The sequence below is a fragment of the Gallinula chloropus genome (genome assembly GCF_964237585.1).
Source record: "Gallinula chloropus genome assembly, chromosome: 2".
In the NCBI taxonomy this organism is placed as follows: domain Eukaryota; kingdom Metazoa; phylum Chordata; class Aves; order Gruiformes; family Rallidae; genus Gallinula; species Gallinula chloropus.
Genome location: NC_140086.1, coordinates 161,246,975 through 161,259,248, shown reverse-complemented (window position 1 = coordinate 161,259,248; position 12,274 = coordinate 161,246,975).

Genomic DNA, 12,274 nt, shown 5'->3' with positions numbered 1-12,274 from the left:
GAAGAGCTGCCATTGGGGTCCCAGCAGTCTGTGGGGTCCCAGATTTCAGGCAGGGGAGCAGCAGCTAGGCTTCCTGCAGAACAGAGTCCGTGTGCCCTTCACTCTCTCCACTGTGGCACGTTAAGAAGTCAGAAGGCATGTTCAGCTTCCAAGTGCATGTTTCTGCTGGCCTTTGCTGTTGGGGAGATAAAAGTAATTCTCATCTATTTTACCCACTCACTTTAAATCCTCAAAACTATGTCTGAGTTGGCCAAGATTTGCTGGCACTTGTAGTACAGGCTGGACCTAGTCCATCCTTCCTTCAGGTCCCATCTTGAAGCAAAGTCATTCCTAAGTTTGTAAGGGCTCATGCAATTGCAAGTTGCAGCAAAGTCTGGGACCATCAGGCCAGCCTGGAAAGTGCTGAAATAGCTCTGCAGCAGAGGATGGTGCTATAATGAATTAAGGTTTAGCTGCTGAAGGTGGCCTTGATGCTGAAAGTTGGTGTCATTGTGGTCTTGGTCAGAAGAAATAGCAGGAGGAGGAGGCTTCTGGGTGAACCGGTTGGCCTTGAGGATGAAGGACATAGGGATGGATGGAAGAGAAGAACTAAGACAATGCAGTGTTGATTATGGTGCAAAGTTTGGGTGTTTCTCCCTGGGAAGCCCAAGACTTGAATTTCCAGAGGCACAGTGAGAATGGGCTCCTTAGTTTTGGCAGCTAGGAAGGCCCTTCTCTCCAGAGGGTGTGTGGGTTCCTTTGAAACTTCACTTCTACACATTCTGGAGGAGAAAATATTGTCCACTCCTCTAGAAAGGGAGGGTTTCCTCAGCTGGACAGATGTTCAGAGAGACTTATGGCATTGATAAGACACCTGGTCTAATAGGTGTACAGTAAGTGATGCATGTCCTAGGCCATCTTGTTCTGCTGAAGTTTCCTTGCTGATGGACACCAGTGCAAAGCTCCTTTGTCTTCTTGTGATATGTGAGCAGTAGGGCTGGAAAAAGAAATACTTTTGCTAATGTGACTGTCCATATCCTTGTAAAAATACAGGACTAGCGCCCACTTGTGCTGCTGGATTAGGGTTGGGTGACTCAGACATGCCCTGGATCAAAACTGAAGCTTGCTGGGCTGTTACTTGATGTTGGGGATATTTTTGTTTAGTTTGGGATTTGGTTTCCACACACACACAAGACACAAGCATTGATTCAAAGGTCCTGAAAATTAACTTCACACCCCATATGGTAGCTAACAGGCCAAAGCAAGTCAGGCCACTATGCTCATCCACTTGGCCATTGTATCATGTCTAAGGGCAATCAATTAGCAGGAAAAATCTGCTGTGGGTGCCTTTATTTCTTGTAGGTTTTTTTACATGTTGAGGTCTTAGTGAACAAGGGATCAAAAATTACTGGAAAACTGGAACTCTCCAGCTAGTGGTTGTCCCTTTTCCCTGATTTCCCACATGTGGGACAACTGGGTTTTTCTGCCATCCTGATGGATCCACTCCTGATCCCAGCCTGAGAATGCTGTGATTCACTGGCGAGCATTTGGCCTCTTCAAAGCACCATGAGTCACTGAATTATTAATAGCTGAATTTCCTCAAGGCACAGAGAAGTCATATCACTACAGGTGGAAAGTTCAGGGCAGGGTGGATGCATTGTCTTTGGCCTTGGTAGGTGTGGAAAGTGTTGGGGAAAGCTCAGTGCTGTTCTCTGCTGCTTTGCAGGCTAGGAAAGCCTCACTTCTCCTCTGAGGAACCCTCAGGTAGTATCTCCAGGCTTCAGGGTGAGAACCTGCAGGATTTTATCATGGGATAAGTGGAGCAACAGAAGACTTGCACCTGCCTGTCTGCTGATCTTTGCAAATGGAAGAAGCAGAGCCCAAACACTGACCTGGCTCCAAACAGCAGTTCCTAACCACATACATAGGAAGCCTTTACCCCATGGATACAGGAATCATCTTCCTCTGGGGACTGGGAGAACCAGCTCTGGTGGACCTGAAGGTAGGAGGTGTGGAAATGGCCCCATCTATTGGTCACAACATTGATCTAGAGCAGGGTGACCTTCAGACCATGCAAAATCAGGCAAAACTGCTCATCTGCTACCGAATAACAGTCCCCAGTCTGCTGCTTTTCCCATGACCTCTGTGGGCTTCTCCAAGCATGGGCCCAACATCTGATGGAAGGAGCAGATGTACAACACCAGTGTCTGCCACTTAGCAGTAAGTCTAGAGATAAATAGTGATTAACCTAGACTTTTTCTTGTCCTTGCCAAGCTGAATACACTTACTTCAGGTGCTTTTTTTGCCTTGGGAAGCAAGGCTTTGGGATGGGGGGAGTGAAATACTACAGGAAGTATAACAAGAGATGGATTTCTAATATGTTCACAAGCAAGGCATCCACCCTGCAAGTTCTGCATTCATTAAATAGGAAGAGATGTGAATCTCCAGGACCTGGGCTTTGGCCAGGTGTGGATACAGCTGCACTTGAGTTCCTAGAAACCCTCAGCATCCCCAGCGTCTTAGGGAAGAGCTTTAACCCAAGCTGATAGGCATGAGCTGCTGGGGATGCACCTGTTCCCACAAGCAGCTCCATAGAGAACCAGTGCCATCTTCTGGCCAGTAAGACCTTTCCCAGTGTCACACCACAGGCAGGCAGCACAGGAGCTGGGCATCGCCGACTGGCCAATGCCTAACACCAGATTTTTGGGGTTGTGTTGGCCAATGAGGTCTTCAGAAGATGCTCTGACATTGTATTGCCACCACGCTTAGCCCTGGATTTCTGCTGCACTTCGCTGGGCTGTGTGCAGATGTAGCATAGGAAACTGTCCCCGTTGGGACAAGCTGGAGAGATCCACCTGTTTTCCTGGTCTGTGCAGTACTGTGAGATGCTACAATGTGGTGCTCAGGCAGTTTTGGGTTGCTCAGAAGCACTGTGATGGAGAGGGATAACACAGCCTCACTGCAGCTTTCACCATGAATGATCCAGGGATAATTTGTCATTTCTGCCCTGTTTTGCTAATTGTCTGTCCCATGGGGGTTGGAGGTTGAGATTTGGGGTCTGAGGATTGGCTGAGAAACATCCTGAAGGAAGTGATCTCATGGCAAGTTGGGGATGAATAGCTGAGACACAGACCTCTTACATCACAAGCCTTCATAGCAGTGGGTCTCTCACACTGCAGAAGACAACACTCTCATTTAATTTAATTGCTTTAATGCTCTGCTAAGGGCAACTGTTGGAAGCACCTTTGTGGCTCAGCTCTAGGTTGAGCCAAAGGGATAACTGCAGCAGCTGAAAAGGCAATAGGGGTACGACCACCCACCCTGCCCCCAAACCACCCTCTCCATGGATAGGACAGCTTTTGCTGAGGACAGGAGCAGTTGCAGCCCCCAGAGACAGCAGGATACCTCAGTGAAGCTCATATTCCCTTCCCAACTGCTCCAGACACAGCGAACCGATGGACAATGGAATGCCATAGCCAGGTGCAAGCCCAAAGGAGCTCCACTTAAGGTCTTTGTCTAAGGCTGAGTGGTCATCTTTCTCACATCCCCTTGCAATGTCACCTGAAAAAGGCACAGAGGAGCTCTTCAGGAGCTGTGAGCTGTTTCATGGTCACTAGATGGCAGTGACTGTTTACATTTGGCAGTTCTTGGCAGGTGAGGGCTGGCTAAGGATGAGAGGAAATCAGCATCACTTGGCACAAGGGTTCTCAGTGAGGGCGTTTCGGTGGGCTGCAGGGGCAAATGCTGGCCGTTAGCCTAGGGCAAGCTCTCTAGTGAAACAGCAAAGCTGCTTCTTTAGGAATTAACAGCAATTTTGGGGATCAAAGTGTCAGAGAAAGTTCGAGCTGGGGGCTTTACACTCCTGTCCACCGTGGGTACCACCAGGAGCAGCAATGGCTCTAGGCTGCTGCCCACTTATATCTGCAGTCTGACTGGACTCAGCTGGGACACAGGGATCTTGCCAGGCATTTACAGGTGGAGCCTCAGCAGCTCTGGGAGCAGATGAGACAGGATGATCTGAGCTCCTTCAGCCTCTCTGCATCATGGGAGACATTGGACTCAACTACATCCCCAGAACAATCTTGGTTCCTTGGGACACATGTGTTGAAATCACTTTCACAGAGCTCTGACCTCTTGGTGCTGACCAAAACCCACGCTGGGCATCCCCCAGTCATGGTCTTGCACAGACAACAAGGGGAGGAGCACAGTGATTTGCTGAAGGCCTCTTTCCCTCCCCTCTGCAAATCCCACACTTGTAGTCATGTTCAGGGTGTGCTTGTGGCTAATAGTTTGGGAACCACTGACTTAAAGTTCACTGTGGTGTTCCAGACACTGTGTATGAGCTGCTCCCACACTTCTGAAGTCTGTGAGGGTTGCCATCCATCATTCACCAGTGCTAAGTTTTGCCATGCATCGTTCACCAGTGGAACTCCCTGCTGCAAGATATTGAGGCAAGACAGCTGCCAATGCTTTATTTCAATAGAAAAACAGGACATTTATCCTCACCACAAAAAGCATAGGACATATAACAGCAAGTGGAAATAAAACCCCAACATTGTGACAGGGTGAGAAGTATTCCCTTTCCAGGGCAGAAAGTAACCCACTACTGCTGTGTGTGAGTGGTCCCACGCAACATCATTCCCCAGGAGAGCCCCTAACTGGGCACAGCTTGTCAATGGCTATTAAATGAGGTAGACAACTAATCAGGTTTGGCCCAATAGTTGCATTCTCACCATGTATATTTATCTCCTGAGGTAGAAAAGCATCAGGTGATGTAAGGAAACCTTTGACAATCCAGGCCTCAGGGTATGGAGGAACCTACCTCTTCTTGGTTAACCACCACACTGACACCTTGGGAGAGCTGGATCTGAGATGCTGAAGGCACATCCGAACATCGATGGAGCCCTGGGCATGTCCTGTCCTGAGTTTGTCCTCAGCTTGGTGTCTGCCACAGGTCTTTCCAGATCTACAAAGGGTGGGTTTCCACTGCAACCTCCACTGACCATCCCAGTGTCTCTGACAGAGCAAGGGACAGGGAGAATGGAAGATGGTGACCACTGTGTTGTCTGCAGCACCCTGGGAGATGAAAAGGAGGTGGGGGAAAGAAGGAGGCAGCTCCTCAAGTGAGGGTCAGCACATGAGCATTGCAAGCCCATGGCTGTAGCCTATGGCCTACAGACAACCCTGTGGAAGGAAAATAATTTCTTTTAAAACTGGCAGTTTTTGACAGCTATGGAACATATATCCCCTTCTCCAAACCTGAGATGGAGTTTTCAAGAATCACCAGAACCCAAACAGCTACAAGAAAATACATTTCTAAGCTGTCCCACGTTGTAAACCTGCACCAGTGGCCAGGACTCTAAGGGCCCACCCTGAGAACAATGAGAAAATTCAGGGGTCACTTTCAAGATGTATCTCAAGGTAATTTTGAAGATGGTGGTGCATATTTCTGTCCATCTGACCAAGGGGAAAGAAAAAAATCTTAACCCCAAACCAGAACAAAAATGGGATCAGTTGATCTGATTTTGTTGATTTTCTAAATGAGTAAAAGTTTGAGCTGCCTGGAGGAATTGGTTTAGTCTCATTTTTTGGGGGTGGTCAGATCCACAAGCTTTCAATAGGAGCTGAGTCTGGACCTCATGGTGGGGAAGCTTCCAGGTGGACATAGGAGAGTGGGTGCTCAGCTGGGACGTGGGCTTTTCATTTTGTAAACCATGTTCATTAATAATCTACAATTATCCCTTACAGTCAATGAATGCTCATGTGCCAGCATAGTGATTGTTGGGGGGAGAAAGATTTATTTTCCAACTTCCCTCTGTGTAATTTGTGTCTGTGACCAAGTGTCATCACTTCAGGAGCCACAAGTCACCCTCACAGATGCTAGAAACCAGCTCCAGTGCAAGCCAAGGTTAAGCATCCTCGAGGGACCTCTGATGAGACCCAAACCAAAGACTCCAAGTCATGCTGGAGGGATTATTACAACACTTCTGCAGAACAGAATCACAGAATCACAGAATCACAGGGGTTGGAAGGGACCTCCAGAGATCATCAGGTCCAACCCCCCTGCCAAAGCAGGGTCCCTAGGACAGGTCACACAGGTCGGTGTCCAGATGGGGCTGGGATATCTCCAGAGATGGAGACTCCACATCCCCTGGGCAGCCTGTCCCAGGGCTCCCTCACCCTCACTGGGGAAAAGTTCTTCTGCATGTTGGTGCAGAACTTCCTGTGCTCCAACTTGCAGCCATTGCCCCTTGTCCTGTCCCCACAGACACTGAAAAGGGGCTGCCCATTTCCTCCTGCATCCCATACTTAAGATATTTATAAGCATTAATAAGGTCCCCCCTTAGTCGTCTTTTCTCCAGGCTGAACAGCCCCAGCTCACTCAGCCTTTCCTCACAGGGGAGATGCTCCAGGCTCTTAATCATCTCCGTAGCCTCCTCTGGACTCTCTCCAGGAGATCCCTGTCTTTTTTATCCCAGGGAGCCCAGAACTGGACACGATACTCCAGGTGGGGTATAAATAATCTGGAATGATTTGATTTATCAGAGCACAAACCTACTTTTTTTTTTTTCATTTCCTCTCACATTACTTTTATGGGGATTTTCTTTTAATCTGAATCCTGCTCAATGCCTGTGCTGTCTTGTGGCAGTGAGTTCCTCAGTTTAATCATTAGCTATGCATATAAAAGCGTCTGCTTTTACTGGTTTTAATTTAGTTGCTTTTAATTCCTTTGGGCTGGTATCATGAGTCAGAACAAATTATAGCTTCTTGACTGATTTCTATCCTGTTCATTATGTTGTACATCTCTTACTCACTGCCTCTCGGCAATGAAACCCTGATATTTTTAATCTGCTTCTCTTCTCTCTTTTTTTTGGTGTTTGTTTGGGTTTTTTATTAATTTTTTTCTGCTTTGACAGAGGGTGACTGGAGCTGAATACAGTTTCCATGTGTAGGCAATCTCATGAGGTACTCAGTATTATTCCCACTTTCTTCCTAGATATATTCTGACTCCTTTTTTTTTCCCTTTTCTTCTTTTTTCCCCTTTTTTCTTTTTATTTTTTTTCTTTTATTTCCTTTTTTCCCCCTTTTTTTTCCTTTATTTTTCCTTTTTTTTCCTCTATTTTCTCTTTTTTTCCCCCTCATCTTTCCTGCTCTGGGATCTGTTCATAGAGGAAAACAGAGGGTTTTTTGCCATTCTAGGTCCTTCAAAAATAACATCACCCACTACCTGCACTGGATGTTACCAGCCAACCTCACTTGCCAGATGCTAATCAAACCCCAATTAGTCTAAACCATCACTAGATTCTTACCACTTTGTTGCCACATCCTCAAGCTGTGTTTTAACCAATATGTTCAACTTGACTCCTTCTTCCTCCACCTTTAACAGGAACTGACATTTTCTCCCCTGCTTAGATGCTTTTGCCTTTCTTCTTCCCTGTTCTTCCTGACTCTTCATCTTTCTATCTCCCACAAAAGAGTTCAACATTTTCTTTCTGCTCTTGCTAGTGTTTTCTTCTGGACTGAGCTGCTCGTTTCTTCCCTAAGTCACCCTATCCTGGACCCTGAGAAGTCTATCCCGTATTTCATGGTCCATGATGCTGTGGTAATCCTCAGTCTTGAAGGCCACAGTTTCACATCCAAGATGGTACAGAAAGCTTGAAAATACTTGAGAAGCTTTTTACCCTTTGTTGGATGAGGATTTTACCCTTTGTCCATGATGCTGGGGAAGAGATGTGGTGTTGCACCTGTTTAGGGAGGCCGTTGGTGATTAACTGCAGGGACTGAGTAATGATGTTCTGCTTCATCGTGTGGTCCATGATGGACAACAGATGGACAATAGAATCATAGAATGGGCTGGGTTGGAAGGGACCCCAAGGATCACAGAGTTCCAATCCCCCTGTCACAGGCAGCACCACCAACCTCCAGTCCTGGAGCTACACAAGGCTGCCCAGGCTTTAAAAGGCTGCGTTTAAAACCCTGTGGGGTTTGATGGTGCAAAACTCATGAGAACATATGTCCTCTAACTATTCAAGGCAATGCTGCATTTCTCAACCCACAAAAGTCCAGGAGACCTCTCATTTCCTGCAAACCCTGTACTGGAAAAGGAGAAAGGATTGTAATCTTCTCTTCTTACCTATCACTCCACCTCTGATGTCCTTTCCTCAGCTGTAACCTTACACTGGGAAATACCCTCCTTAGCTTTGAACAAGGTCACTGGGGCCTTTGCTTTAGGGCATATTCCAACTGCTTAACTGAGATGAGAACTTCCTTCTGCTGACCCTCCTAAAACTCACTGCCTCTTGTATCCAAGGGTGGTCCACAGCTTGCCATGTTCAAAGCTGTGCAGACTTTGGATGGGGAGAGGCATTGTAAAAACACACTTTGGATGATGTCTCTTTCTGTTCTCTCCCACCAGCAGTTCCCCTCCATCTTCCCTTAACTAGCCACACCAACAAGCTGACTGGGACTTGTTCCAACTGCCCCTCATCCTGAGCTCCTCAAAAGATCTTCAGGGAGATGTTATAATTGCAAAGAAATGGTGTGAGTTGCAAACAGAGAGAATTTTCTTCAAAAATAGAAATGTTTCCCAAAATGTGCATTCTTTATGCCCAGTCTTGCCTGTCCCTTCTCAGTATAGCTGCTACTTACTCTGTTTCTTGCATTGCTTCTACCAAATGCCCATATCTCCAAATTAACTTACCAAAGATCTCAGTATCTGATGGGGATTTGGGGTTTTTTTTCTTCTCATCAGCTTCAGGAGTCCCATCACAGCAAGTTTGGGGGCATGTAAAATATTTCAGAAACCATGTTCCCCACCTGCTTTTAACAGTTCAGCAATTAGAATGTAATTCATGACTCTGAATATATTTGATTCCTTCTGAGGTTTGGGAGGAGGAAAGTTTGGTGGAAAAAGCTGACTCCTGAGGTCTGGAGTGCCAATAGTTTATTGCTCGATGTCTATGGCAGGGAGGTTGGAGCTCTGTGATCCTTGGGGTCCCTCCCAACCCAGACTATTCTATGAGTCTGAATTTTCAGGTTTGGATTTGTGCAGCTTTAGCTCTGGGGAGTCCACTAAAGGAGAAAGGTGAAGAGACGATGAGGGAGCATCTCAAGAGACAACTCAGTGGCCATGAACTAATCTTCAGGGCTTTCCTAGGAGGTAGCTGGAGATTCCTCATTCCTCTCTGCACAGCAGCTGCAGAGAGGCAGCATTGTCACAGTGTCCCAGGGCTAGGGACAGAGTCCATTCACTAGGAACTGCAGGGTTGGAAAATGATGGGCCAAATCCTTCCAGGAGAGTCAGGACTTTTGAATTGACCTGAATGTGTTTGTGCAGTCCCTACTTACTTACTTACTAAAGGCTTTTTCAAGGTGCTGGACCAGTTCATCCCTAGTGGGATGCAAATGCCATGGGAAGATCCTTTCAAAAGGGCAGAGAGTGGCAGGACAAGGGGGATGGATTAAAGGTAAAGGAGAGAAGGTTTAAATTACATATTAGGGGGAAGTTCTTTACAGAGAGAGTGGTGAGGGGCTGGAACAGGCTGCCCAGAGAGGGGGTGGGTGCCCCGTCCCTGGGGGTGTTCAAGGCCAGGTTGGATGGGGCCCTGGGCAGCCTTGTGTAGCTACAGGCCTGGAGGTTGGTGGCCCTGCCTGTGGCAGGGGGTTGAGGCTCTGTGATCCTTGGGGTCCCTCCCAGCCCAGACGAGTCTGTGATTCTATGATTCTATGATTCTATGATTCTATGATTCTATGATTCTATGACCCACCTTTCTACCTGATGTGGCCACAGGGAAAGAGCACCAACCTTTTTTTCCTGGGGAAAATAATTAAAATAATAATAATAATAATAATAATTTAAAAATATACACAGTTGCCAATGGGATCAAACCCTCCTGATTTCACTCCCTTCTTACTCCACAAACCCAATGGGATTTCTGGGTAGGATTGAAGCCAAGTAAGGCTGTTAGTAGGCAAAGCTCTTCAAGCCCTGTGATTCCCTTGCCATTCCCATGGAAAAAAAAAAATCCCACCCAACTCCAGCAGAGCCCAGCTCTGCTCTCTTGAAGAATCCAGCCAAACAGCAACCCACATTAAGGGAGTTGCTCTACATTCATATTGAAAAGCTGGTGCTTGCCAACCTTGCATGCCTTAAACTTCTTGTTTTAACCTCCTGAGCACTGGCCTGGGGAAAGGATTGTGTTGAGGAATATGTTCATACAGTGCCTGGCACTGGGGGGGGGGGGTTCTGGCTCAGGGCTGGGGTTTGTAAGCAGTTCCTGCAAGACTGGTAAAAGTGCTGTAGCACATTTGAAGTCTGGTTTCCTTGGGAAACTTGGTTGAGCTGATTATGTTGTGTGTCTCTAGCCGCTCGTTTCCTCCCCTCCAACTTCTGAACCCCTCAGCCAATCCCAGCCCAATTTGGCAGGAAGATAAAAGTTGCAGGGAGATTAAGCTGTGTGAAAATAAGTGTACAGGTAGGGAAGAGAGACCTTATTAACTGCGTTTCCCTCCTTTTTTTCCCCCTGGGAGAAAAGGGCTGCGATGTGAGCTCAACCCTTTTTATGCACCAGAGAGCCCACATAGGAAAGGGGAAGGTCCAGGGGACACTGAGCATCATTAGCACCATTTCCCACTGAATTACTTGCTGCTTAAGCCACTTTCCTTCACGCCCAGGGCTTTGAAACAACCTTTTAAGGCAGCGTTGAAGAACGGGACTTCATTTTGGGTCCTGCAAACCGGGAGTGATGCTGCTTTTGTCCCCATACATCACCCTGCTCCATCCCCCCTTGGCAGAAGGCAGGGTGTCCCTTGGGTCTTGTAGCACAACAGACACACATCACCCCACCTGGCAGCACCAGACTCTTCCTCAGAGCATCCTACACGCTTTGTAGGATCATGGGCACGGATATGCAGCCTTCACCACCCCTCCCACCTGAGCAAAGTGGGCATAAAGGACCTGACCCCGTGGGGTTTTGGTCCATTTTGACACATGGGCTGGGATGCTGGGCAAGAAACCATCTGCAGGTGTCACTCCTGCACGTAAAGTAAATGCACTAGAAGGAAGCCCAGGACAGGTGGCCACCCGGCAGCCACATTAAGACATCATAACTTTGAGTAATTTGTAAACAGGCTGAAAGAACATCCACCCTCCCTGGAAGGGGGAGAAGTTATTTCTTTAAACCCTGGGGATATGACCTCTTGTCCTCTCTGTTTATAAGAGGGAGGAGGGTTGGGGGGCTAAGGAGGGGGGGGGGAAGAAAAAAAAGGGAAAAAAAAGAGAAAGGGAGAGAAAGTCAGACTTGTTGCCATGTTAAAACCTCCCCCCACACACACACCACCACCACCACCATCAGCTTTTGTGATGAAAATGCTGAGGGATGCTCTCCAGTGCCTGGTTTTCTCTCTTTGTCATTCAGGCTTTGCAAGGGAGAGAGCTCCTTTCTGTTTATTTATCCACTTGGATCCCTTGTCAACACCTCACTTGACTGAGGTTTTAGCACCTTGGTGGGGTTTGGGGGGGGTTGAGGGTTTTTTTTTTCCCAACTCTCTCCGAGAACTCTGTCCTTTTTTCCTTCCCTGGGTGAGGGCAGATCTTTGCTTCCCATGGCTTTTGCATGTGCAACACACCAGGACAACTTCTCCACCATGGTATTTCATATAATGCTGGTTTAGAAAAGACCCCAATGCCAAACAACTGGGAGATCTAAACCATTTTGACGTTCTGCACTTTTAAAACACATTATAAAAGGGTTTGGAGACCTCAACCCAAGGCACAACTGCAATGCCAGACAGTAGCAGGGGTGCCAGTCTAAGAGGGGCTTTTAAATTGCTTTTAAATTCCTAGATATTGGGTTTAACGTATCTTAATTAGCCTTGTTCTGTGGCTGGAGAGAAGACACCCCAGTTTGGGTAGTTCTTCAGTCCAGTGTTTGTCAGCAGCACAGAATAGTCCCTGTTTAAAATGCACATTGACTTGCAAGGAAGAGGTTGAATCCCAACCAGAGCCATAGAACCGCTTTGGGTTTGGAGGAGTTGTGTTGTCAGTGAATTCACAAGGGGATAAAATTCTGGTTTCAATTTTAATATATATTTTTTCCCCTTTTGTTTGCACTTGCAGCAGGAGTGAGCCTCCCCCCACCCCCTTTTGGGAAGGGGTTATTTGGGTTTTATATTGGAGTGGGATTAGAACATTTCAGTCTCAGCGAATCGATGGTTTCACAGAGAACAGTTTTGGTTATTGATCTGTCTCACAAACACTAGGTTTTCCTCTCTCTCTTTTTTTTTTTTCCTTAAT